Source organism: Anser anser (genome assembly GCF_964211835.1).
Source record: "Anser anser genome assembly, chromosome: 15".
NCBI classification, from domain to species: domain Eukaryota; kingdom Metazoa; phylum Chordata; class Aves; order Anseriformes; family Anatidae; genus Anser; species Anser anser.
This window is the reverse complement of record NC_139736.1, coordinates 5,514,297-5,540,030: the sequence shown is the minus strand read 5'-3', so window position 1 is coordinate 5,540,030 and position 25,734 is coordinate 5,514,297. Positions and strand designations below refer to the sequence as shown.

Below are 25,734 nucleotides of genomic sequence, written 5' to 3'. Positions count from 1 at the left end.
CTGATTTTGCCCTTTTTCTGTGAGTAAGCTTTACATTTTTACATGTATACGTTTCACAAGGAGTTTGAAATTAACAAGGCCTATTTTATTTATGCAACAGTATCAACCAGAAGTTGTGCATCAGCAAAACGCACATTAGGCGGGCGGCAAGGCAAACGCCAATGATTTCGTGTAGGTTCCAGATAAGTAATAAGTATTACTACTATTATTATTATTATACAAAATCCTGGATTATATTAAAGAAGCCTAAAAAGCATTCCATCTCCTGCAGGCTGTACTTCAGGTTTAAAGTAAAAAAAATGTGTTCATTAAATGTCGTGGCCACACCAACCTTTAATAACACCCAGTCCAGGATAAAACACATCTGCCCAGCAGCGCTGTGCTGCTGTTGGGGCTCAGCTCCCTTCGCGACATGCAGAAGGCCAGGCAGGAGGTGCTGGTGACACGGGGCACATCTGCACTGCCAGCTTTGCTCACCACGTCGCCGGCGCTGCGGCTCCGCAGCCCGCAGCACGCCAACTGGCTGCCCAGGCAGGGGTGCTCAGACTTCAGGGAGCGTTGGCTCGGCCAAGCGCTGCCTGCGCTGCGGATGGAGACAGCTGGATGAAGCCACCTGGCTCTGTGAGCCGCCGCCAAAGCCGAGCACAGCTATCAAGGATAATGTCAGAGCAGCCTACACGCATCGCTTCGTGTTCTGCCTTCAGGGAGAGAAGGGTTCTTTAACCATGGTGTTATGGTAGTGATAGACGTAGAGAGTCGGGACTACGCTAGTTCCAGGGACCTTAAATTAAGTAGGAAAAAATCAGATTAATCCCTGGGAAAATGTCATTACACAAAAGTATCTGGCCGTCAAGAAGCTAATTAAGTCAGTCATTTGGAACTAAACAAAAAACCTGGGAGCAGAGAGGAGAGAACAAACCGGTGCTCACAGTGGGATGAGCGTAGCAGTCCACAGAGTCCCAGGATTATACCAGCAGCAATGTAAAGCCTCAGTATATAGAAAGACCAGCCTAAGTTTACATTTTAAATCACGCAAAATCCAAAGTCTCCCACCTAATCTGCATGGCAATCCTGACCCCTGAATCCAACGACGCAGCTATTTTCCCAGCAATACTCAAAGGAGAAAGAGAAGAAAGGGAATACTGGACCACTGCATAATTCAGCACGTTTTGACAGTCACCTTCAGGGCATATCACACTCGACTGCTCATCATTCTCAAAGATGGATGTGAAAGAGGCTGGAGAAAGGGACACTAGATGATATAATGGAGAAGCAATTAAAGACCACAGAAAACCAAAAGGCAAACCAGCCGCATCTTTCTCTAATTTATAGGACACGGAGCAGACAGTAAGATTGATTCATACATCTCTCATCCTATCAGGGGGAGAGTGGGGATGTACTGCTAGGAAATGATGTACGGCATGGGAAGTGCCAGCTACGCTGGTCCCTGTTGACAGAGCGCTTTGTGACACTTCTCTTTCTTCCCAAGGGGCTGCTTGTCGAAAACCCATCAGGATTTAGCAATTTCTCCAAGCATTAATGCTTTAATGAGACACTATGATACCGTCTCAAAATGCGGAGCCAATTCATGCATGGAGCTCGCAGTACCAGGGCGATGTCTGCACTAAATGGTGGAGTGACTCGAGCACTGAAAGCTCCATACGCAGACTCAAACTTAAATAAAACTCATTTATAGTTCAGAGGTGGTAAAATACTGTCTCTTGGTAATTTGCAGTAGAACCTCCTCAGGAAACGCCTTGGAAGAGCAGAGCTTTCTCTCATTTTCTCTCCCTGAATGCTCTCAAGAAAATTCTTCCTTACCTTATCCACTATCACCTCCTAGATGCTGAAGGTTTGCAGACAAGTATGTCAAATGTGTCAGCCTTCCCAGAGTATTAATAACTGTTTCCTGACTGGCTTCATCTTCTGTAGAAACTTTAAAAATATCGTAACGCACTGTTCTATTTAATACAGAGATAGAAAAGACGGGAAAAGCCAACGACCAATGTGAAATAGGTTACACCCATACGTCTTTAAAGTATTCTCTGGAAAAATATAGAAGATGGAGAAAAGAAACCATGCTGGAGAGATCTGGGCAGCTGGCCATAAATCCAGAAGAAAATTAAGTCCCCATAGCTCTGAAAGTTGCTATTGCTCTTCTTGAAATGAGCAATTGGGTAATCAGCGTTAATATTAAACAGCTTGTTCTGAAAAAAAGAAAAGAAAAAAGGGACAATTCAAAAGATTCTGCCTTCCAACATCAAGAGATAGAAAACCTCAGACTACCAACTGGTACGTTTTGCTTGTTCCTGAATCCACATATCTAGCTGTGTTGACCTGATAACAAAACACAAAAAAATCAGGGTCATGCCAACTCTAACCTGCCCTTTGCCCTGCGGTGTCTCAGAGGTGTATGGGGAGGATTTAGAGGGCACGGATAGAAAGGGCCTGAAGATGGGGGACCAGGGCACCAGCCTGGCGGTGCCCACAGCTCATCACACGGCATGAGCTGCCCGCACAGCCGCTCCTGCTGGCCTGGAGCAGAGCACGACAGCAAGTTAAATAGAGGGCGATGAGAGCTGTAACAGGCTGCGTGTTCCAAATCGGAGCTTATAAACGCTTTTAGGATAGTTTTTTGGATAATTTTTATTCCATACATATATGTATATATAAACACAAATATATACATACATAAAAAATAGATAAATATACATATATATATATATATATAACCTCTATGCGTGTGTGCCAAGTTCCCTTGCCAGTTAGAAGTCCAAACAGGGACTTTTAAAAACAGCAAGTAGAGATTTTGTAGATAAACATGTCACTAAACTACAGTATATTAAATTTAGGACTTCCCCAGCTAGATGCAAGTTCTGGGGCCACAGGAAAGCAATGCATCTTCCTTTCCCAACAGAATGAATTTCTGTTTCCTAACTGCATGACACTAAGGGAAGATTTTAAATCAGCCTGAAACAGCAAGCTTGCCTATTCTGAGGCCTGAGCAGTCGAAATTATTTTGGAGGGAGGGAGGCTGGAGGGATAGATGAAGCGAAATACGTTAAGCAAAGCAACTTTTCTTTTTAAAACGGCATCTGCGTGCTGAGGCTGGAGCATTTGGAACATCAGCAGGAGTCCTGGGGGAGGGATTACCAAGGAGAGCCACAGCATCACTCAACGGACACAACTTTCTCCTTCGTATATCCCCACGAATGTCTACGCGTGTTCCAGCCGTCTGTGGCACAACCAGGTACTTCTGTGTGTTCACCTTCAGAGAAGTATGACTAGTGTGGGTCAAGACAAGCAGGCACACAGCTCCCTGGGCTGTGCAGAGCCAACCCAAGCAGCACCCACAGCAATGCCCCCATTCCCTGCCAGCTCCATCACTGCCTACAGCACCAGAGGGGTTCACTCGAGGTGCCTGAACTCACCTGGGCTGGTAGGAGTGAGCCTTCCGAGCCTGTGTCGCAAGCAAAGGCACAAAATACCTACGGATCCTGTTGAAACAGCATTTTGTGTCATTCATATTTATCTGAAGCTAACCAGGCCTTTATCAGCAGATTGAGGCTTCAGAGGTGGGCGACTCGTGAACTTGAAATAAAAATATACGGCCTTCCTGCTCCGGCGGCCTTGCAGTAGGTGCACTTATCTGATTCAGCTCTTTCTCGGGAGGCTATTAATTTTTGGCTCTGTATGTACGGGTCTATTACAGGCCCATCCATAACCAGCCCGTAGAGCCTGTAACACTGCCAAGCAGCGTGCTTGGAAGCAGTGGGGAATTGCACCAGGTTCTCCAAGTTCATTTTGCACCAACATGATATGGCCCGAGGAGGGGCAAAAGCACCGCTCCAACAGCACCAGTCTACAAACCAAGAAGAGATGAAGGAGCAAATGTTCCCTTTGCTCCCCGGTCTGGCTCTTGGTCCACACATCCTGCTCCCTGTGCTCCTCCTGCGCTAAAAGCCACGGGGAGGGAGCGCAGAGCCTTCCCCTGCCGCCCCTCCTCTTCCTCTCCCCGTCCCCTTGCCAGCGGTTTTCATATTCACAGGCGCGTCTCCTGCTCCTGAGAAGTCACCGCTGCAAACGCAGCAGTACCTGCCTGGAATTGAAAAGCTGGACATAACCACGCCGTCCAGCTCTGCTGACTTATCGTTTTGCTATCACCTATGCCTCATTGTCATGCGGTTTCTCGCCAGGCTTTGAATTTCTTACCGCCTTCCTCCCCCTTCGTGGCCCTGCGTCTCTCTGCCCTTCTTATTAAACATGGGCTAGATGCTATCGCTCCGTCCTGCTCCCTCGTCCCCCACACTCGCCTATCGATTATCTCCTGGGAGCTCCTGCCTGCTGCTCCACCAGCACCACGGCTGACCTTGCCCGGCACGAAACAAAGCACCAATGTCAGGGGATGCTCGGCAGCGTGGCAATGTGGAACAGCCCCTTCAGCTCGCTCCCGTCTCGCAGAGGGAGGGGAAAAGACGGAAAAGTTGGTCGGAAGAGCTGCGAAGGACAGAGATCAAAATACAGCGTGCTAACTTAACAGCTCCTTCCCGGTTTTATGGAAATGATGGAGCTTTTTAACTTGCACATTGACTGTCATAGAGACATCCCGGGAGCTTAATGACATTTGCAAATGCACCATCAGTTGACCTGCCAAGGGCCTTGTAACAGCCATCCCACTCATTCTTGCAGGGCTGATGCTGGCACTACACACTAACGGTCTCGGGAATCTTTTGGTTTGACTTTCATTTATGTAGGATTCCTGTTTCCGAGGCATGGTGAATACATACATTCAGAGCACAGGAGAAAAAAAAATAAAAAAAATAAACCAACCAAGAATCACTTGGGTTGCTGCAGATCAGTGGAGTTGGAGGGAACATCCCGGACGTGCGAACCGTACCATGAAAGGAGGGCCAGGCGCGCAGCGGGACGGCACACAGCTGGCAGCAGCCTGTCTCACTCGCACCGCTGAGGCTGTGCAAAGGGCTCAGGCACAAAAGGAAGAACTTTAAATAAAGATGAAGAGGATGCAGCGGCATTGTTGCACGGCTGATCATTCCAACTCCCACCTCAGAGGTTAGCAGACGCGAGACCTTTTCGGTGGCCTTTCCCAACTCCTCCATTTCTCACCAGCAGGTCTTTTCACACTCGAGTATCTGGACTTTTAACCCTCCAAGTTGCCATTTCCCTCCTCCCATGTGTTATGTGCATGCACTGCTTTAGCCCAGCGATGACCTGTTTCTTGCTCCATGCACGCTCCTTGTCCCACCCGTGCTGGGGCAGCCCTCGGCACCCTGTTCCGTAGCGCTGCCCTTCCTAACGCATGGCCCCCTCTGCCTGTCCCGTGCTGGGCAAGGCCATCTCACGACCAAGGGCACTGACCTGTCTTACGGCACAGAGCTCATGAAACCGGCAGCAAAGCCTCTGAAACCATCAGCATCAAGTTATTCTGGATGCCAGAGAACTGCTTCACTGACCCAAAGTCCCAAGGGCACTATCCGACCCCGACCCCGTGAGACCACGTTTCTGAGCCCTTGAGCCCCGACGCGCTCGGTTACAGACTATTCTCTTTGAACGAGAGCACTGCTGACAGGGAGGAAGCGGAGGAGAACACAGCAGTCTCCAGAAGGTGATTTTATCAAAGGCAGCATCTGAACAGAGCTGCAGCTACCGCTGCCTCCTAGGCTCATAGAATTTAGAAAGGTATCCAGGTGACGTTATATGATTTAAAAGTTAATTAAACTGAGCGATATGCTATAACAGCTCCAGGTGTTTATTTCAAGGTAGTCTGGTTCTACAGCATTTAGAAGGAAAGAACCGGGGCGGGGGGTGGGGGGGGCAATCTAATAAAAAACGTTGTGAGTATTGCATTAAGAAGTAATCACACTGTTAAATCATCCTAGTTCTGGAGCACTTCTAATAACTTCAAACCTTGGCAATTCCCTCCAGTTCAGGCTCATTTCTGTTGTTCTGCTGTCCCCCTTCCTGGAGCTGGCAGGTTTTTCCTTTTAGGAACCCCGGGAGGGAGCTGCACAGCCCAGCAGTGCGCGCATCAACTGCAACACCTTTGCTCGAAGGCATGTTAGATCCCTTCTGAGCACTAATGGACCGGCTGGAATGGCACCATCCCTTCCACACCGCTGCTGGGCTGGAACAAAAGCAGCCCAGAGGCAGGACACAGCGCTGGGCACGCAGTGACTGCTGACAAACCCCAGCAAAATCAAGAGAGCGGCTGGAATGTAAAGGAGATACGAGTGGGGAAGCGGATACTTCCAGAGGAAAATGAATAAAAGGAAAGGTTGGGAGAGATTAGCTCTCTCTCTCAAATGCAGTTTTTATGGAAAATGATATGAAATTGCGAATGCGAGACTGACTCATGAAAGTTTCTGTTGCCTCTCAGTAATTCTCCTGAAATAGGAACGTCTCCGTCGTAGGCACAGACTTGTCCCCAGGACCACAGTGGTGGAAAATCCTGTTATGCAGGATGCTTGTCCCATGGACCTGCTAATCACCTGCACCGGCCCAACAGCAGGCACTCTTCCGAGATTCACCACCTTTTCTTCTACAGGTTCAAAAATCTGCAACTTTTAATCTTCACATCTCGAGGACTGTGAATCCCTAGCAAAGCACCATCTCTGCTCAGCAGTGCTTAGAAAGCTGAGTAAAACCACAGGGCAAAGGGGCTGAGCAAAAGCAGAGATGGAAGTCATAAGAGCTAAGGGTGGCATGATGGGGGTAAAAGGGTAGAAAGGAGGGCTCAGTATCACCAGTGCTCACCAAAGACCCTGAGATACCTCAAAAGGGCATCACATCAAGGAGAGCTCCTCTGCATTTGAAGGAAAAGTCCGTTTTTCCATAGTTCGTCAGGTTAATAAATGAGTCCCTCTTCTCCCTACAGCCTCTCCTATTACCAATTCTCATGCAGCATGCCAGAGCCTCCTTTCACTATTAATACCACTCACTGTGAAATGTAATTACCAGCTCTATCACAAAGCGTCAGGCACATTTATCCACTGTACACACTTGCTGATTCCAGATCACATCAGTCACTGGCAGGCTTGTTCTGACAATGTTCTCCGAAGGAAAAAGTGTCTGCACAGGCTCCCAGCTCACTTAGGACACTTAAGCACTCTGTAAAACTGTTCTGTGGCTTGAAAACGGGCTCAATAAGCGAGCACGAAAAACAAGAAGCAAAGAGAGAGATTTAATTTAATACAGACTCAGTTTAAATCCAAAGGAAAGAATGGGGAGAGGCAGAGCAAAGTGTTTGGCTGGAGAAGACGTATGGGCAAATGCTCTAGAAAGCAATTCAAAATGATTGAGTGAAATGAATGGCTCCCTCTTCCAGCCTGACACAAGCAAAATCCCTCCTTTGCTTTATGCTTCAACACTCCTCATTATGTTTTGATTAAAGCCAATACAAAAAGCTCTCTTGCTGTCCCTTGCTTGTGGCTTTCTTCTTCCACCTCCCTCTTTTACAGCTCTTTGCAGCCATTTCCTAGCAAGCACGCAGGATCCCCAGAAATTGCATTGTTCTATTCTTTGCCATTTGGTGAAGCTGCAACTCTCACAAAGGGCAGGGAATCAGCCAGACGTATCAGCTTCAGCTTTATTTAAAAATCCTATTAGTTGGAAGAGAAAATAATATACATTCCTACTGATATCCAACCGGCTCTTATATTAAGTGTTTCCAATTCCACGGGGCTAGAGGCAGCCTTTCCTGTCCTGTCTGAATATCAAATACGTGCTTTGAAGGCGGTACCTTCATTACACCCAATATTCTTGCAGCTGTTTAAAAGCAGGCAGCCTATGCTTATAATAGGAAAGAGATAAAAGGTGAATTTTATTTACAGTTGAGTGTTACCACTGGGCTATGAACAAGGAAATAAAACCAGAGAAATGCAACTCAAAGTACTTCTGACAAAGTAAAATAAGAATAATCAGAATCCTTGAGAAGGGAAGGAGTGGAACCGAAACAGATTAGTTATGTTTAACCACTTAGCTATCGGTGTGCCTCCAACTTTTAGACTCCGGTGTCTCTGCTCATAGACCACCACTCGCAGTGCTCTGGATCATCTTTCGGTACTCAAAGGAGAAGACACTCAATACTCTAGGCTACGACTTATGCAGTGCCCCAGCCCATGCACTGCAAGAACCCGGAGCTCCGACCGCCACCTCTGCTGCAGGATGCCTGGGCACATTTCCTACCTAGAGACTGTGCTCAGTAATGGCATAATGTCAGCTGCCATCTGCACACCAGTGCCCTCCAGTTCCCACCGGTTTCCAAGACAGAGCTGGGGAAAGGTGTCTTCTGGAAAAGAAGAGGGCTCAGAGCTTTTCCCTTGAGAAAAAAAAAATTAAAACAGAAACGGTAAGCTTGCAAAAACTTCCATGTTCTAAAATTCCGGAGGATTAAAATGCTCCAGACGAGAAAGGAAACGAGGTAGGCGTCTTCCAATTAAAATAAAGCATAACTGCATAACCTGCTATGGTATGTTTGTCCTAGGTACACATCAAAGCAACATCCGGAATAAATCCCTGTGTACCTTAAAAGTATAATATTGGTGCTCCCCCGAGCCCGGGAGGATCAGATGTTCCTGTTTCCACATGACTGTGCTCTTCAATACCCAACAAATGCAACTGGTGGGGGAGAAGAGAAGGGAACAGCTGAACTTCAAACCTTTCCCACACTCTCGTAATTTTGGTGTTGCTTTCAATAGTGATTAATTTGTGGATCATCTTCTTCTAATCTCACACAATAATGATATTTCCTGCTTTGATTCAAGCCTTTTTAAGCATGATGGTGGCAGATGGCAGGCTATTACACAGCATGGCCGTACTGCAATGGAAGCAGGAAGGATTATTAACAAAAATAGTAACTCTTCAAAAAGGTGAGGGCCCATGGAAGAGCTATGGTTTTATTTTTACACCTCAAACCAGTTATTTGAATGCATTATGAATGCTGTAAATATACCCAATGGATATAATGAAAATACATTATTAATTTTCACTCATTATTAATGAACTTATAAATTCACAAGTGATGGAACCATGACGGTGTGAGGGAAAGGTCATGAATAATAACTGGAGATGAATAATATATGCACAGTTAGCTCACAGGATACTCTGCTCATATGACTGTAGTGCCTCATGTTTATTTAACTCAGCAGTGCATTCATTTTTTTTTTTTATTCTTCGCTGGATAATAGCAGGAAGAATTACAGGGACTACAATCTCTATTAATTTGATGGATCACAGCGGACAGCTGATCCTTCTGCAGGGGTCTCCTGTACCCAAACACCAAAAAAGCAGGGATCCCCCTCTCTTCTCCATCACGCTCTTCCTTCATTACACCCTCCTGCCCGCCTCATTTATGTTCATTGCTGGCACATGGAAAATACCAGATTTAGAAAAGGCCACAGCAGACCCAGAGGTAAATTCAGGGCTTGCCCAGGTGGCAGGTGAGGGCAACGAACCTGAGATGTGCCTACATCTCTGGTGGCATCTCCGTGTGACAAACGGGGGGAGGCAAGCCGTGTGCTGTGTGTGCAGACACACAATTTTGTTTTGGTTCCATCTGTTAGGACTAATTTGTTAATTATTAAATAGATAATTTATCATCGCTGCATGCTCGATCGGTGTTTATTATCCACTGTCTGAGGCAAAGGGAGTGCTGTGCGAATGAAGAGGGGATTAATTAATAACGAAAAGTTCAGGCAGCTGCAAACTTGTGGTAGCTGCTTCCAGTCCCTGTCTTTCCCTGAACAAGGAGGAGGCTGAGGGATGGGAGGAAACATCAGAAATTCAAGTCACTGAATGTCAGATTTCCTCCTTGCCCCCAAAAACTAACCGCTGCCGGATGATGGAAAGCAAACTCTATCTCTTCAGACATTCACCTTAGCACTTTCCAACCAATTTCTTCTTAAGCTAGGCCCAGCTCCTCCATTAATCACAAACTGCGAGCAAGCAGCTCTCCGGAGGGTTTGCTCTGGTCAGCATCACCGTGCCGTTCCCAGCCCCACGGGGGAGAACTGGGTCTCTGTCCCCTTGCTACGGAAATCTACAAACCATAGCCAAAGCAAAGCAGCAGATCACCCGCCCTTGGGCTTTGAGGGGAGACCCCAGCTCTGCCTTTTTCTATCAACCACTGATCCACTGACACACTGCCCGCAGTCCTCTCCAGGTCCTCACATAACGTGATATTCCTATTTTTGTCAGGCTTCTTCAGCAACTCCGTCATTACTTTAGTTTTTAAAAATTACACTTGTCTGTCCCAAGTCCGGCAGAATAACCGATGTGTTATACATGCACCAGCCTCACCCCACCTTGTTTTACTGCTACATTGCAGAGAGGAGTTGGCTCTTGTGACTACTTTTAAACCCCCAAAGCAGGCAGTGGCTGCTGCTTTCAGATTTTACTTCTTTAATTTAGGTGAAAGGGGGTGATGGGAGAAGGGGAAGAAGTGGTAAAAGTAGGAAGGAAGAAGCTCTCAGAAACCTCCTGATACACTTTTCTTTGCAACCCTCACCTCATGTGGTAAAAAGTGGAGGAAGAGACACAAAGACACACCTGCAATCCTACACATTTCATTACTGAAAAGCATTCACAAAGTTTCAAACAAAGAAATTCCAAGAGGAATCTCAAGAGAGTTTTAAAAAAAAATCCTAAATAGGCCACAGGCCAAATAAACACCAACCTGTGTAAACATACAGGAGAGATCCCGAAACACAGGAAACCAGAGAAAATTGATGCTGAGAGCACGCAAACTGATAACTTCCAAAGAGCCAAGTACCCAACTCACCGGCTCTTCACTCTTCTGAACAGAGGCATCAAGGGAAATCAAAGCAAAGAGACGGCACGTTCTTTGATGAAAGACACTTCTCAGGTTAATGGGCAGGCCACAAACAGCAATCATGCCTACAGTCATGCAGCCTAGAAAAGAGATGCATCGTGTTTTGCTCCCGGTAGGGAAAGACCTTCCCCATAAAACTTCTTCAGCCAGACCTTTAGGGAACTTCAGGTGACATTTTGGTTAACTGCTGCTCTGCCGCGCCTCCACGTAGCTGCACCTCTGCTCCCTCCACCCCTCATGATCAATTTAACAAGTATTTTGTACAAACAAAAGTTTTCTTGCTAAATAAATTATTTACGGCAGAGTAAACAAAAACTTTTTAAAAATGCATGTTTTGATGCAATTGCGTTTTTAATTGGCTGGTTTAACATTTGAAATTTGATTTAATTTTCAACTTGATTATCCTCACCATGGGGTCAGGCTGCCAGAGATACAAACGAGCTCTGAAGCTTCTGGTGCTCCCCATCAGCCTCCCAGCGGAGCCTGCTCGCTGCTTCTGCATTCCTCCAGCCCCCTTCCTGCTTTTATTATTATTATTAAAGAAACAAAGATCAAATTCAGGCCAATGGCAGACATATTTTTCTTAGCTTTTCATTAGTAATTTTAAAATGAGATGGTGCTCTGGAGCCTTGAGTATTAATCCCAGCTCTGACAACTTCTTTCCTTAATTGCCTGAATGCAATCTCCGCGCCACCCCAACTGTCCTTACCCTTAAAACGAGTGATGATAACAAGAAGGTATGCCAGTGAGTGGATTAATTATGTTGGGGAATTGCTTGAAAGATGAATGCTACGAGCTGGGACGAATAAAGCCATTGCGTTTTCAATCCTGTGACAGTACAAACACAAAGACTAGTCTGATGAGACGACAACATCTCCAGCTGCCTCTGATGTAAGGCGCGTTTGCAGCCCGATCACTACTGAAGCTCAGGAAAGCCATTTGCTTTTCAGCAGAATCACCTAGTTGTTGGTAGCTGCCACAGATTTCTCTCTCCTACTTCAAAAGAGTCTTTTGCACCCTTCTGCTACTTGCTGGTACCAGTATTTGCACTACCAGGTGCTCTGTTCATCGGCAGCACCCCTCATTTCTCCTAGGTTCACAAATTGCGGAGCTCAAAAGAATTGTAAGAATCAGCCGATCTAAACTGATGAAAAGCACAAGCCAGTGAATTAAGCAAAGCAGTTCCTGCATCAGGCTCGTAATTGCTAGCTGACTTACAACATTTCTTGTACAAGAATATCCCATCTTCATTTAGACACTTCAAAGTGATAGTGAATCCCCCACGTACTGAGATAAATAGTTCCGATGGTTAATTACCCCTGTTGTAACAAAAGAATTTCCTTATTTCTAATCTTTCTTGGTTTCTACTTCCAGTATTTGATCTTGTTATGCTTTTGTCCAATAGATTAAAGAGCTCTTCACTAGCCCAAATCGCCTTCCCATATAGGAACTCAGACTATGATCAAGCTACTTATTAACCTACTCTTTGTTAAGTTAATTAGAAGGAAATCTCCAGCCTCTCCATGGTTTTAGATCTTGAGGTGAGACAGAGGAAATAGAGACTGCCCAGCAAAAAATTCCACTCTTTTTCAGAGAAATCCAGGTTAAAATAATGATGTGATAAAAAAGGAGATGCATGTGTGACATGGCTTAGGTTTCTATCACATATTTACGGTACCATTCCTTCGTCCTCTTCTCTTTGTATAGGTCAACAAAGGAGATGATGTTGGAAGGTGGTTTCAGGCTGTCTTTGTACATCTTCTCAAAGATCACTGACGCTACCTCAATGGAGAGGGGAGAGGATAGAGGCAAAGACTGATGTGCCAGGAGATGCTGCTGGGAGACCCCACAAGAGGCACACTACGTTGGACAAGAGGCTGCTTGCTGAGTCAGTGCCTGTCTTTTTTTCTGAAGGCCCTTGCCAACTGTTCTCTCCTCCAAAGGCTGCTTTCCCCTCTCCTGCCTGTGTGGCAAATTACCTACACAGCCATCTCTTCTGATGCTGACAGGGGATCTTGGCTCACTTCTCCCCTCGCCGCCCACTCCTCTTGCACATGTGCTTCTCTTTACTCTCCTCCTTGCCAAGTCGCCTTGAAGAGTGCTTTCTCCTCTCTTTTAGCTCCCCTCTTTTAGCTGCATTTTCTCTGTGGGAGGACTCACAGGGCTGGAGCTCTCCTCTGCATGCCATGAGATCCCTCTTCTCCTCAAATCCTGCTCTGAACAAGAGCTGTTTTCTGCTCTGTCAACGCAGCTTTTTCAGTTCTCAGCACTTTTAGGTTACATGAACACTCCTCCTATCTGAAATGCTCCAAACCCAGGCTCAGCATGTCATCTTCTCCTTTCCAGTTCATTGCAACGCTCCTGTTCATCATCATCCCTGCTCTGCATTTTAGTTTGCTTTAAATTAAGTGGTAACAGTGGTTTTGCTATGCTTGCATTGGTGCTGAACAGTGGCGTACCAGTTGGGAGTGAGCATGATGCCAGGGTAGCTATCTTGGGGTGTGGGGGGACACACAATATGGGGAAGACACGCAGTAACTGGCAAATGTTAAACTAGAGCTAGAAATCGAGAAGTGCTAGGTAATTCAATGGCATCACGCCCCAGCAAATGGGCTTTGGGTGGAGAGAAGGAGGATCTGCCTTATGGCACCAAGGAAAAAACAGCTGGGAGACGGCAGTCAGGCTGCGGGAGCTGGGAAGAGCTCATCCCGTCTCCCTGAGCTCCTGATCCCATTTCTAGGAATGAGGCAAACCTGGGACGAAACAGACCTGGCAGCAAACACCAGAGAATGAATTAAAAAAAAAAAAAGGCAAATTCTGTCATTTGTTTCTTGGTACATTCTTCACCCCAAAACAAAGCAACGCTTCGCACACCACTCTCAGCAGTACTTGGGAAAAGGAGGTTTTCAAACACTGCTTTGGCCGGTCTATGGGGTGGGAAGGCTGCTCCCTGCTTCTCTCCTCATCAGTTACTCACACAGCCTTCTCTCCCTACTAGTGGTAACAACTGCAACGTTCAGCACATGTGCTGCTTCCTCCTGGCCTCCTCGAGTGGTTTAATTGGAAGTGAATTTAGTACTGATGGGAAGAAATTAATGGCAAGCAGCAAAATGCAACCGGTAACCCACAGAAGCAGTGTGGCGAGGCAGGAGGGGAGCCAGGCTCAGTCGTGCCTCGGGTATCCCATGGCCAGGGCAGACTCAAGCCCTCTCCTTTTTGGATAACAAGAAGTAGCATCGTGGACTCCAGGCCACCAAGCTGGACACAAGGCCACGATGGCTTGCATTTCATTCATCTGCTGTTTAACAGGAAAGAGATAAAGGTCAAAAACCCTTCCTGGAGAGAAAAACTGCTGCTCAGTGTCAATGATTATCTGTCACTTCTGGCAAGGACCCAGACCTGGGCTGGGGACCTTTGGGTGAAAAGGTCTGGTCTCTATTGACTTGTTTTCTGGCAGTGCTAACACTGGTGAAAGATCATTTTTCCCATCAGTTTGCGTTATGATTTATTGGTACAGGGGTCGAAATTCAATAAAACGAGCATCTCCATCATCACCTCTCAGCAACCGTGTCTCAATACTCTGAAAATTTCACGAAGACAAAAAAGAAACAAACAAACAAAGCCCTAACCCAGCGAGATTAAAGGCTGTCAGACACCCGTGCCCATGATGGCTTTTTGTAACCAGCTGTTGTGCCGCTCACAACCGAGGCTGTGCAGGCACAGAACACGGAGCCCACCCTGGTGGCACAGCCGAGCCTCCACCAACTGAGGCCAGAGGATCAGAGCAAATGCAGGAGGCTGCCGAAGGAGCCAGCGCGTTCCCCGCAGAGGCTTTCAATGGCAGCAGCGGGAGAAGGAAGAAATCAGCTCCTCCGAGTTGGTTTGTACCAGTTGTGCATGTACTCTGGACATAAATTTTGTTATATTAATGAGCCACAGCGGTCACATAACCTGCCACTCCATCTTTTCTTCCTTCTAACAGCTCCTCTCGGAGATCTAATCTCAGTAAAACGCTGGAGGAGCCTCTCAAATGGCCATGTTTTACTGCTGTCACTCTCACCGGTTCCTCACGCCAAAGGGCCATGGGGGAACAACCTCTTACTTCGGAGATCAAAGCCCTGTATTAATGACCAGGAGCTGCCGCTCACGCCGAGCAGCCTGCTGCTGCTCCCCAGCCAACAGCCTTGTTTGCTTATAGCAGCAGCATTAATCCAGTCAATGGTTTTCCAGTACAGTCATTAGTTCTTACTTGTTCAGTGCCCAAAACGCAACAGGTATTTGTCGGGACACGTCAGAGGCAGAGTTCCTTCCATGAAAAGCTTTGAGGCTAAATAGGAAAAGGCCCAGCAATGGAAGGGAGGTCATGCCTTTGGGCAGCCCTGCTTCGGTCCCCAATAACACCCTGCAGTAACATCCCTGGGCTACACGCGCGTGGTCTGCACCTCAGCAGTGCTCAGAAGGCTGTGCTGTCACTAAGAAAATTAACATTTAGGACAGTCTCTTAGGCAGCTCTATCATCTGTACCAGTTGCCTGAACACTTCAATGTTTGTACAGATAGTTCAGGTAAATACAATCTCTGTATGCGCTAAAAAGAAAAGCATCTGAATTTAGAAAGCCAGATTGAGTTTCACCAGCAGCCAGAAGCATGCATCTGGAAGCTGCAAGATTAAATAACTCCAAAAATTGGGCTTCTATAAAGGATATGGACAATATTTCTATTTTGGGCTTATTGTCAGCACTATGGGCCACGTGCAATCTGCCTGGTTTCTGCCTGTGGTCTAGAGCTGCCTATTAAAAACTATTTCAGAAAACACTCAGAGCGCTGAAGGCTTTGGTGACCACTGGCTGAGAGCAGACCGAGCAGCGAGGGCTGGGAGAGGCCACGCAGTCTCAATGGGCCAGGAGCAAGAGGAATCATCGTCAGGGACCTGACTGGCACGTTTGCAAAGGTGAGGGAAAAGAGGCAGGTAAGCCTGAAGGTTTCTGATTTTTCTAACAATGCCCATAATTATTTTTGCTTTTGTTCACCCAGAAAATCTCTTTTGCAGTATTAACACGGCCCCTCCATCTATCACTTCCCACCAAGGTTTCCATGAGAACTGTGTCTTCTGTGCTTTAGGGAGAGGGGCTGGGGAGCAGGACTCGTTTAACAGCAGGAGACCCTGCTTGATGCAGCCACACTGCAGCCAGAGGCTGCTCTCCCTCTGCTGTGCTCTTCTCCCGTTGCGTGCCAACGGACTGGCTCTCCACAAAGCCCAAACCCAGAGCAAAAAGACCGCTGTACATGAACAGGAGCACGAGTGCATCCAGAGAAGGTGTTATTTTTGTTGGGATTAGGCAATGTGCATGGAAAGCCATCTGCTGGGAAACAGCGACGTGCCTGGCCTCGCTAGGATGCTCCCTCCCATTTGCCACTATTCTCATCTCTCTGCTGGACTGGGTTCAGCCAACTGCCTCGCGTTGGCCGCCGCTCCACAGCATCAAACCCCCATCGTTTCTCATTCTCTCTAACATCCTTTATGTATTCCCTGCTTGATGATTCTCATCCATTTGTTCAGGTGGCCGAATGTCGACCAGTCGTGCTGTGTTCCCCCTGGCAAACAGCTGCCTCCCACTCTGCCTTCTTCCCAGCATGTCCCAACTCAGTGGAGAAGCCCAAGATCAGTGTGACACAGAGACCTCTGACCACGCTTCCACTCCTACATCTCTGCCTTGCAGCTCTTCGACAGAAAGAGGCAGCGGAGCAAGAATAACGAAGCAGAAAAGAAAGGCATTACATGCAGAAATCGTATTGCTTCTGCTCCAAACACTGAAGGTGACAGCCCACAGCAATTCCCTGGGGGTCTATTCCAAACCCATCCACACACACCTGGCCGTTGCCTGGATGAAAGCTTCCCTGCCCGGCTCATTTCAACTCGAACAAGACCCCTGGCTAAGAGAAAGTCTGAGAGAACAGAAGGCAAGGTCGGAGGCTTGTGGTTTCAGGAGGAGAGCTGGGGGACAGCTGGTCCCTGTCGGTGTGTGCTGAGCAGTCCTCCCTCCCAGAAGAACACCGGGTCTCTGCACTGGCAGCTGTTCTCCACTGTGAGTGAAGGGACATGTGGCTGTGCTCAAACGTCTCAACCCTATGGAAGGGTATTACCAAACACCTTGATGGAGGATGCCATAACGCCAGACAAAACCAAGTGTTTTGCTCTCTTCCTCCAAGAGTGCTGCGTGACCTTTGCTGTGTGCCTGGAGATATTTAGCACTGCACGGTTTGTATAAAGACGATTTGTAGAAAGGGAAAACAACACAAAAAAAAATCCCAGCGGCCTACCCAGCCAAAATCACACGCATAAGGCAGAGGAGCAGCAGATGAATTTCATGCTTTGATGCAGAGACTGCATTTAAATAACATAGAGCACCACATTTCCCTCCTGGCTCCACGAGGTTGCATGTTGAAAGAAGTCCATATGGCTAACCTGGCGGTGAGAACGTGCCTCTGTGATTTCCACTGAGCTAATGGGAGCCAATAACGTTACCTGCATCCTGGAGGACAGCGTTCCCACCCATCCCAATATTTGTCTAATAAAAGGTCAGCGCATTATACGGCATCTATTTGCAAAATTAAGAGCCTCTCTCCGGCAGCTAAATGCTTGCTTTGGATTTGGAATTACTGTAATTAAAGTTACATTGTGTTCGGATTGGTGCCAATCACTGCGGAGCTCCAGGCACGACCTGCCGTTCCCAGCGCCATGCGCCTGGGCGTCCCACTCCATTAGCTCCAGGGAATTAGCTGTCATTAACGAAGAGATGCACACTCCTTCGTGTTGTCAAACCGCAATCAAGCGGGTCACAGGTGAAGAATAAATACTTTCAGAACAAGCCCAATTACACCATTTACATTTCATTACAGAACCTGTTTAATCCACTGATGGGCTCCCAAGTTCTTTTGCCTAATAAACAGCATTTCAGAGGAATTAATAGGCCCTGCAAAACATGCTAATTACACTCTTTTGCATTGCATTTGCAATATTGATTTTAAAGTTGCTCCTTCCCCCTCCACCCTCCTCTCCCAGCTCCAGAGCCTTAACTTCCAGCGAAGTACACCCAAACCAACCTAATTACTGGCGAGTTTGGAAGCTAATGCATCTCTCTTGTCAAAGCTCGGTTCCAGCGAAGGCCAACGTACGGGGAGGGATTTTCACAGCCCTAACTTGTGCGAGTTCCTCCAGACGACCACTGGAAGCAGCTGCTGAATAGCAATTACAGGCGGAGAGCAGGCATCAGCAGAGACTTTGCCATAGCAACGAGCCGAGCTGGACCCGCTCCCCAAAGACGCCTCCTCCTCGCAAAGACCACAGCGGCGGAACGGGGACGATGACAACACAACCACCGCAATCGCGTTTTGATTTCGAACCGAAGCTGTTTGATGCTCTCCTGGGCACCAAACTGTTTAAAAACAAAAGGAAAGTTGATTTTCAAATTGCAGGCCTCGGTTAAGCCGTTCGGAAGAGAGGAACAAACGAGACGTGCTCGCGAAGCACGCTGTCTGGCTCTTTATTCACCCTGGCTATCTCGCCCAGCTCCTGCCACCGGCTTTTTGCTCTTTTCCTCCTCTACATGCTCACACTGAACTCCCCTCTGCTTCTCTTAAACCTGTTTTCTTTATTCAGCGAGCTGCCTTTCCAACCTCCGACTTGCTGCATTTGGCTTGGCAGCTGTCACCACCGCGGTTTTATCCAGAGCTTATTGACAGCTAAAAACACTCGGAGGTGGAGATAGAGAGACGGACAGCAGTGCTTGCGGTGTACCTGCACGGCACCTGCAGAGTGTTTAAACGGAGCCGGCAATAAAGGACAAAAACCTGCCGGTTTTAATTCCTTTGCTAGCAGCAAAGCAGGGAAGAAAAGCCAAAGGAAGTCACTCCTGGACTGTCGGAAGATGGTAAAGTACAGGGCAGCCCTGAGCTGAAGTGGAAAGGGGGAGATGAGAGGTCTCACCCCCACGGTCATGTCTGGGGGGGATTCTGCAGAACAAATGGCAGAAGGGAGCTTGCAGAAAACAGAGGTTGTCCCAGACGGCTGTTCTGCAAAATGCACGTGGCCTAAAGGAATGCCATGGGAAGAGCTGAGATCTACCCCTCCGTCTGCTCCTGTCCCTCTGAAAAGTTCCTCAGTAGATAACGCAGGTTCCTGAGGGAGTGGGTATGCAAGCAGATACTGCAGAAGCAGACATAAGGAGCAGTCAAAGCTTAGTGAAGATGACATACACTGCTCAGATGTGTTGCCTCTTCTCTAGGAATTTGGGCTGATGAAAGCGATTATGTCCCCAGCTGCACTGAAGAACAGCACGAGTACAACCCATGGCCACAATCTCCTCTCCTGTGTGTCTAGTTTACGTGAATGCTCATCCAGGAGCAAGTTACTGCACCAGTCAAAACCGTTTGTGTTAGCCCAATGAGCCATGCAACCCTCTTTCTGAAGTCAGCACCAGGTGCTCCAAAGTGCCCCAGGTAATGCCCTGCGCTCAGTGGACTTCCACCATCTGGTGAGGGCGCTCCGTGTTAGGAACGGCCCGCGAGCTGCCTCGTACGCCCCTTGCACGACATGAGAAGCCTCCAACCTCACATGCCCCCACTTTCCCCTCCTCATCTTTAACATGAACACCTGGCAGGCAGGAGGCACTGGGGGAACAACACGTGCAACAGGTATCTGAGACAGGTAGGGAGGCTGCCTGGCATCTTGTACCATTTTACAACATAACTGTCACGTGTATGGGATTTATTTTGCCTCTCGGAGATTCTAGAGGGATTTACAAACTTAAAATGCTAGAAATAATACAGTAGCATCTCTTTTCCCTCGTAAACCAAACCGGATTAGATACTTATTGTCTGGAAACACTTTGAAGTATCATGCTATTAATCACGCAGCCCCTGTTTAACATCACTTACAAACACAGCACAGGCTGGAAAGGAGATGTAAACACCAACCACATTTTGTTAAACCTGTGGAGGTGGGGGGGCAATGTAATTATGTTAATATTTGTCAAGAATTACTCTTACTGTTACAAAAATGCCACAAGACATCAAGAACTACAAGCAGCTCCATGTACCTTCTGCAGGGCAGGCCCTTAGGCAATGCAACATCTCTTGACAGCGTGCCATGCCCATGGCTGTCTCAGACAAGGGTGCTTTTAAATGCAAAACCTTCTGACGGACTTTTCCTTGAGGTTTTCCACCGCAGGGCTAACCCAGCCTAACCCTGCACAGTTTGCAACAGCAGAAAAGATCAAAGCTTAGCCCTTCTGCTCCTTAATCACCCACCGAAAGCACCGGCTCACTGTTGTCATCTCCTTGCACAGGTAAGAGTAAAGACAGGCAGGAGATTTTTTACCCAGTAGTTACAATGATTAATGTTTCTAAACAGACATACAGTTTGAAAGCACTATTAGAGAAAAAAGAAGAAGTTGTTGCTTCATAGTCTCAACCCACTATTTTCCCTGGGCATTAAGCCAGCGACTGAAGAATGAGGAAAGCTGCTATTTAAAGACTTATCTGGAATTGCAAGGTTTGGTAATGAACACGACTTGTTACAGTCCCCTCTGCTCAAATCAGGGACAAATGAAAGAGGCATGGATGAGTGCTCTGCTGAGCTCTCTGTCCTCAGTCAAACAGAGGAAGGCCGGCGATATGCTTCTCACAACTGTCTCTCCATCTCCGTTTCCCTGGTGGAATAAGAACAAGCTTCACTCCTTCATTGCCAGCAGAGAACCAGGAGCTGCTCTGCTCAAGGTACCTTTCCTGTCTGTCACTGTCAAGCAAGATGCAAGAAGATTATTCCACTGAATTCAAAGAGCAAGGCACAGTACCTTTCACTTTTTATAGAAGCTACTAGACTACATAAAGCTACCAGTCTCGTAATTGTGAAATAACACACGTTCTGCAGGGGATCATGCTGGGAAAAGAAAAGGTGTGAGCTTCCATGAAGCCCATGTTCCTTCCTCATTAGCTGCTGCAATACTTCTGAGAACAACTCCTGCCAGAGCTGGGATGCTACATGTGTGCTGGCTCCTCGCTCGGAGACACGGCAAGTAAGGTGGAAGACGTTCCTGCAACACCAGCAGTCTGCCTGGGCATGGCTGGCTGCTCTCAGTTCCTCTCATACCTCTTTATGCCCCTATACAATTTAAATACTTCATTGTAGGAAACAAGAGGAGAATAAAACCCATAGGTTTTGCTTCCAGCTTAGTCTCAGGAACACCGATGTTGTGAGTTGTTGCTGTAAAACCTCTCAAAACAAGCCTGGTGTGACCTCCTGCATCCAGGGCTTCCTGCTATTACAAACTGCAGAACAGCATGCTGTGTCCTGCCCATAAGGCAGACAGACAACAGACTGTGGTCTAATTAGAAAAGACATGCTTCCCACATTCTCCATAAAGCCGCCTCAGCCTACAACTAAGGACAAATAAATAACTGTCAGGGCTAATAAGCCCAGAATCGTAGAGGAAGGGGGAAAAAAAAAAAACAGGAATTGGATCTACGCAGACCTCTAAGTGATCAGGAAGAACGTGTGGTTACAACTGTGCAGACAAACAGAACCAGCTACGTCTGAGCCAGTTCCTCTTCAGCAGACTCGGACATGCTCCACCTCAGAGCACCGTGCCAACCCCTCAGCATTTCGCTGCATTTCCAGACTAAAAGAGGCCCAAACTACCACAGGTGGTGGAATGAGAGCATTCAGGCAGCACAAAACAACGACATCCAGAAGCACTGTGTACGTTACCCACACGGACCACAGAGTCCTTACAAAAATTCGGATCCAGAGCCCTCCAGTTTTGCATCCCCTCTCCCCACAGGGGGGATACACCAACTCCAAACGCTCTTCTGGCCTTCCCTGAGGGCCGGTTGTGTCACCGGTGACCTACACACCACAGTGCCACCCAGCAAGTCCCTCAGCCTGTTGCTGTGCTTGAGAAAAGTGCAAGAATTTACATCGCGTAGGGAAGATTAATCCCAAGTGACAGTTTCCAACAGAAGACGTGAAGAGCGAGTTGGATTCACCCAAATTGCCTCAGTTCAGTCCTGCCGTCCCTTCCTCAACCACCAGATGACCGTTCAGGCATCTGCTCAGAATTAATTTTCATGAATTTATTTTGCCTTTCTGCCCACAGGCCTGAGGCGAGGCCTGGCCCCTGTTTACCTGCAGGGTGCCAGACCAGTTCATCCCCACTGGGACCCTGTCCCTGCCCGGTGACAGAGGAGCACCCACGGGGGACGAGGCAGTGCCAGCTCCCACACGCCAGCAGAACCAGATGCCAAGTGTCACTCCCGGGGGGTGACACACACTTGACAGAAACACCGGAGTTTCCAACGCTGTCTTTTACTCAGCGAGGAGAAGGCAGGGGCTGAACTCAAGACCAGGAGGCCGCTCAGAGCTTTTCCCGCAAGAACAGTGACAGCAGGAGCCACCATATGGGATGAGACACGAAGCAACTTTGCCTCAGCCCTGCTGCTTGACTAGGACTCATCGGGCTGAACTCGGCGCCCATCTGCTGACCACTCCAACCCCAGGCTACACAACCACCAAACTTCACCCACGAGCGGGCAGGACCACGGGTGCGTACGGTGGGAAGGGAGAGCCAGCCACTGACCTGCTCCTCGGTACCGCTCTGTCCTGGAGACATCAGCCTCTGGGAACAGCAGGGCAAGGCCGCGTGCTGCTCCTGCCTCAGACTGCTCATCAGCCTGGAAACGCATCATTTCAATCAGAGAGGTACTTATTTATGCTAAAAGAAACACCTCTGCTTTGGAGAGACTCTGAAAGACTCGATTCTCACAAGGTGCTGCTCAGCCCTTGGAGCCACTGCAAATCTCATACTCAAGGCCGCAGCGTTTGAAAGCAGCAGCGAGCTCACTGAGAAGGTTTAGGGCCCTTGCTGAGCAGAGGTCAGCAAGAGAGCTCCAGCTGATGGAGCTGGCTTCGCTCTGCCTCAGCTTCTTCTGCTCTTAAGCAAGGTGGCCAAGGAGCCGGTCCTAGAGCCATGCTGGTGGGGTGGCACTGCATGAAAGGAGGCCGCCCAGGGCAGGTGATGGGACGTGACCTGAAGAGATGAGATCTGTTAAAATCCCCGTTAACCTGCCCTTTGTTTTGCACCAGAGGCAGGCTCAACACCACACCACAGGCACAAAACCCTCCAGCTTTTGTCCCCTTCCATTTGTGGCACCAGTCAGAAGCTGAGAAGGTGGAGATGCACCGTGGAGAAGGTGCAAGATGCACTGAGGTAGTAGAGAACAGCGAAAGCCCTGACCCAGACTTTAGGTAACTGCAGCTTGGCCTCCACGACATATTTGCATCCTTGCCCTGTGCTGGACAGCTGGTTAGGGTGCCTGCCCATGCCAGATACGATGATTGCTTTCTGCAAACAGCTTATCCACAGAGAACTGGACTAAACCCAAACTCATTTCATGTGGGTCACTGCCCAAGAGGACGGGAAGTAATGACTTCTCATTCAAACCACTGATCTACAGCACCAGTGAAACTCCCCAGTTTCCTCCCGGTCTCCTCAGTTAAAGGACATCTCCTTCCCACCGGTACCCCCCAGTGATTGTGTCAGAACTATTTCTCCCTGCAATGCCTACAGGAAAATTCCCTTTCAGAGGCTCAATTATACATGAAAATCTCATCAACTGCCCACGTGAGTCAGCTATTCCCCTGAATCCTAACAACCTTTTCTGCAGGAGCTGGTTGGGAAAGGAAAAAAACCAGAAAGACAAAAGGGTTGTGTCCTAAATAAAAACATGTATAACCACTTGCCAAAAACAAACTAACAAAAAACAAACCAAGACAAAAAAAACACATTTAGCTTTTTAAGGCAGTAACAAACAGAATGGTATTCAACTTCAAGGCTATGCAGGCAGGTCAGAAAACCCTCCAGAGAGGAAGAACTAGGCCACAAAACTCCGATATAGCCGCTAGAAACTGCCTGTATTATCCAAAATTTGTGGGTGAGGTCCCTCTGATGGCTGAGCTGGCTGGTTGCTCTCCTTTGCACAGTTATTTATGTCTTCATGGGCTGTGGGAAGCAGCTCTAAGCTACCTGAGAGGAAGACGAGATGTGACCAGGATGCCGAGCACAGCAGGCTGTGCCTCCACCTTCCCCAATCGATCTGACAGCCAGCATCAGGCTGCCGAGCTGGAGAAGATCGCCTTGTGCAGAACCTGGGAATGTGGAGAACAGCAATCCACCTTCTACACACTCCTGAATCTGCTGGTATCAGTGCCTTCTGCTGGCCTATTTATCTGCCTCCAAAACAGGCATGCAAACTCCAGCGTAGTGAGGGATGGCTTAGGCAAACAATTTTATGGAGGACAACTCTTGGAGGTTATTCGTCTCTACCCTCCCCAAGGGAAATAATCTCAATACTACGAGCAACAGCATTGCTGAAGAGAACATGCAAAAACCTGGAAAATGCATGATTTTATTATCAGAAGCAAGGTCATCTAAACCCAGAGACGACTGCATTCAATATTAATATCTCCCTTTCTCCAAGTAGGGTTTGAGCCTCATGGTAACCATCCGTTCCCCAGAGAAATGTCTTCCAGTAACTTTGATGTGAACTAATTAAGTTTGCACAGCTAATAAGTGCCATCTGCCTGCCACAACGCTGCCTGAGACTCTGCAGGCTGGGAGAGGATGGGCTGGCTCATCTCACGACACCTGCTGTGCCAGCACCCTCGCTCTGCATTCCCCTGCAGCTCACAAGCCCGACAGGGATCCGGCAAAGGGAACATGGCATAACCATAAAGACGGAGTCCCCGATGGATGCCTCCTTCCTGATATGTGCGACTGTCTTCTTCGAGCCTCAGTTGATTCTTATTTCCAGGAACTCCATTTGTTTCTGCTGGTCCAGCCTAAGCCTTTGTGTACAATGCTCTAATGAGGTCTATTCCACTGATACAAAGAGCGCATCGACCACACCACTCAATTTATTTCTACTTGGAGCATCCAAGATCTAATTCTCAAAAAGAGTTTGAAAAGATCTATTAAGAGTACAGCACCAATTGGTAAACAATGTCCATTTCTGGACCGGCCTCAGCAATCCAATCAGCGAAGGCATTTCAGGACACCGTGTACAATACTGGAAAATGAAATTGCTTTGAAAAAATTCCTCCTTGCTTATTTGCCAGATAATGACAGAAGAGCTGATGCCAAGCACAGCCAATCTGTCCTAGCGTGTTCAGAGAGACGGTCCTTATGCTGAGGCATCCTTTTTTCCCTCCTCATCTGCCTGAGCACATCCCACCCCTCGGTCCCCACCCTCACCTGCGCCCAGGAACACCCCACAGGCTCCTGATCTCCATCAGGGCAGCAAAACTCCCCGCGCTGCACGACCAGGTAAGCTAGTGCCTTGTTTTTCTCTCTCGGTACAAAAATGTCCTGAATTTTGCACTTTCCTCTCACTGGAGGCAAGGAGGCAAGGATTTGTTGTTGTCTTCCCCTTGTAAATATTTGCTGCTGAAAACCATTTGTAGTGTAAAATTTCTCTGAGGAAAAGAAGGAGCTGACTCCCTGTTGTATCTGGTACTATTTCTTGTGTCATCCGTGGTCTTTGCTTACTATTTTTATAGGTGCTTTTAAGAACTATTGGATGCTTCTCTGCACGCAGAAACATCAAGATAAAAAAAAGAAGAAAGGCAAGGCAACCCAGCACGCTAAGCTCAGAGAGGTAAGCATCATTTGGGGAGCCCCAGGCTCAGCTCCCTGTTGTGTCAGATTCCTCACATGACTGCTGCCCACCTCACAACCAGATTAACACTCCCAACAAGGGTACAGCCCCGCACACCCACCAACAGACCCCAAAAAACTTGGAGCGGGTCCTTCACCGACAAAGACCAAAGCA

The 25,734-nt window shown here is 47.8% G+C and overlaps 1 protein-coding gene across 4 annotated transcripts in view; it reads right to left on the bottom strand.

Moving 5' to 3' along the window:
- Window positions 1-25,734, bottom strand: part of MAD1L1 (mitotic arrest deficient 1 like 1) — a 353,458-nt gene that overhangs the window by 29,117 nt on the left and 298,607 nt on the right. The window lies entirely within an intron of this gene.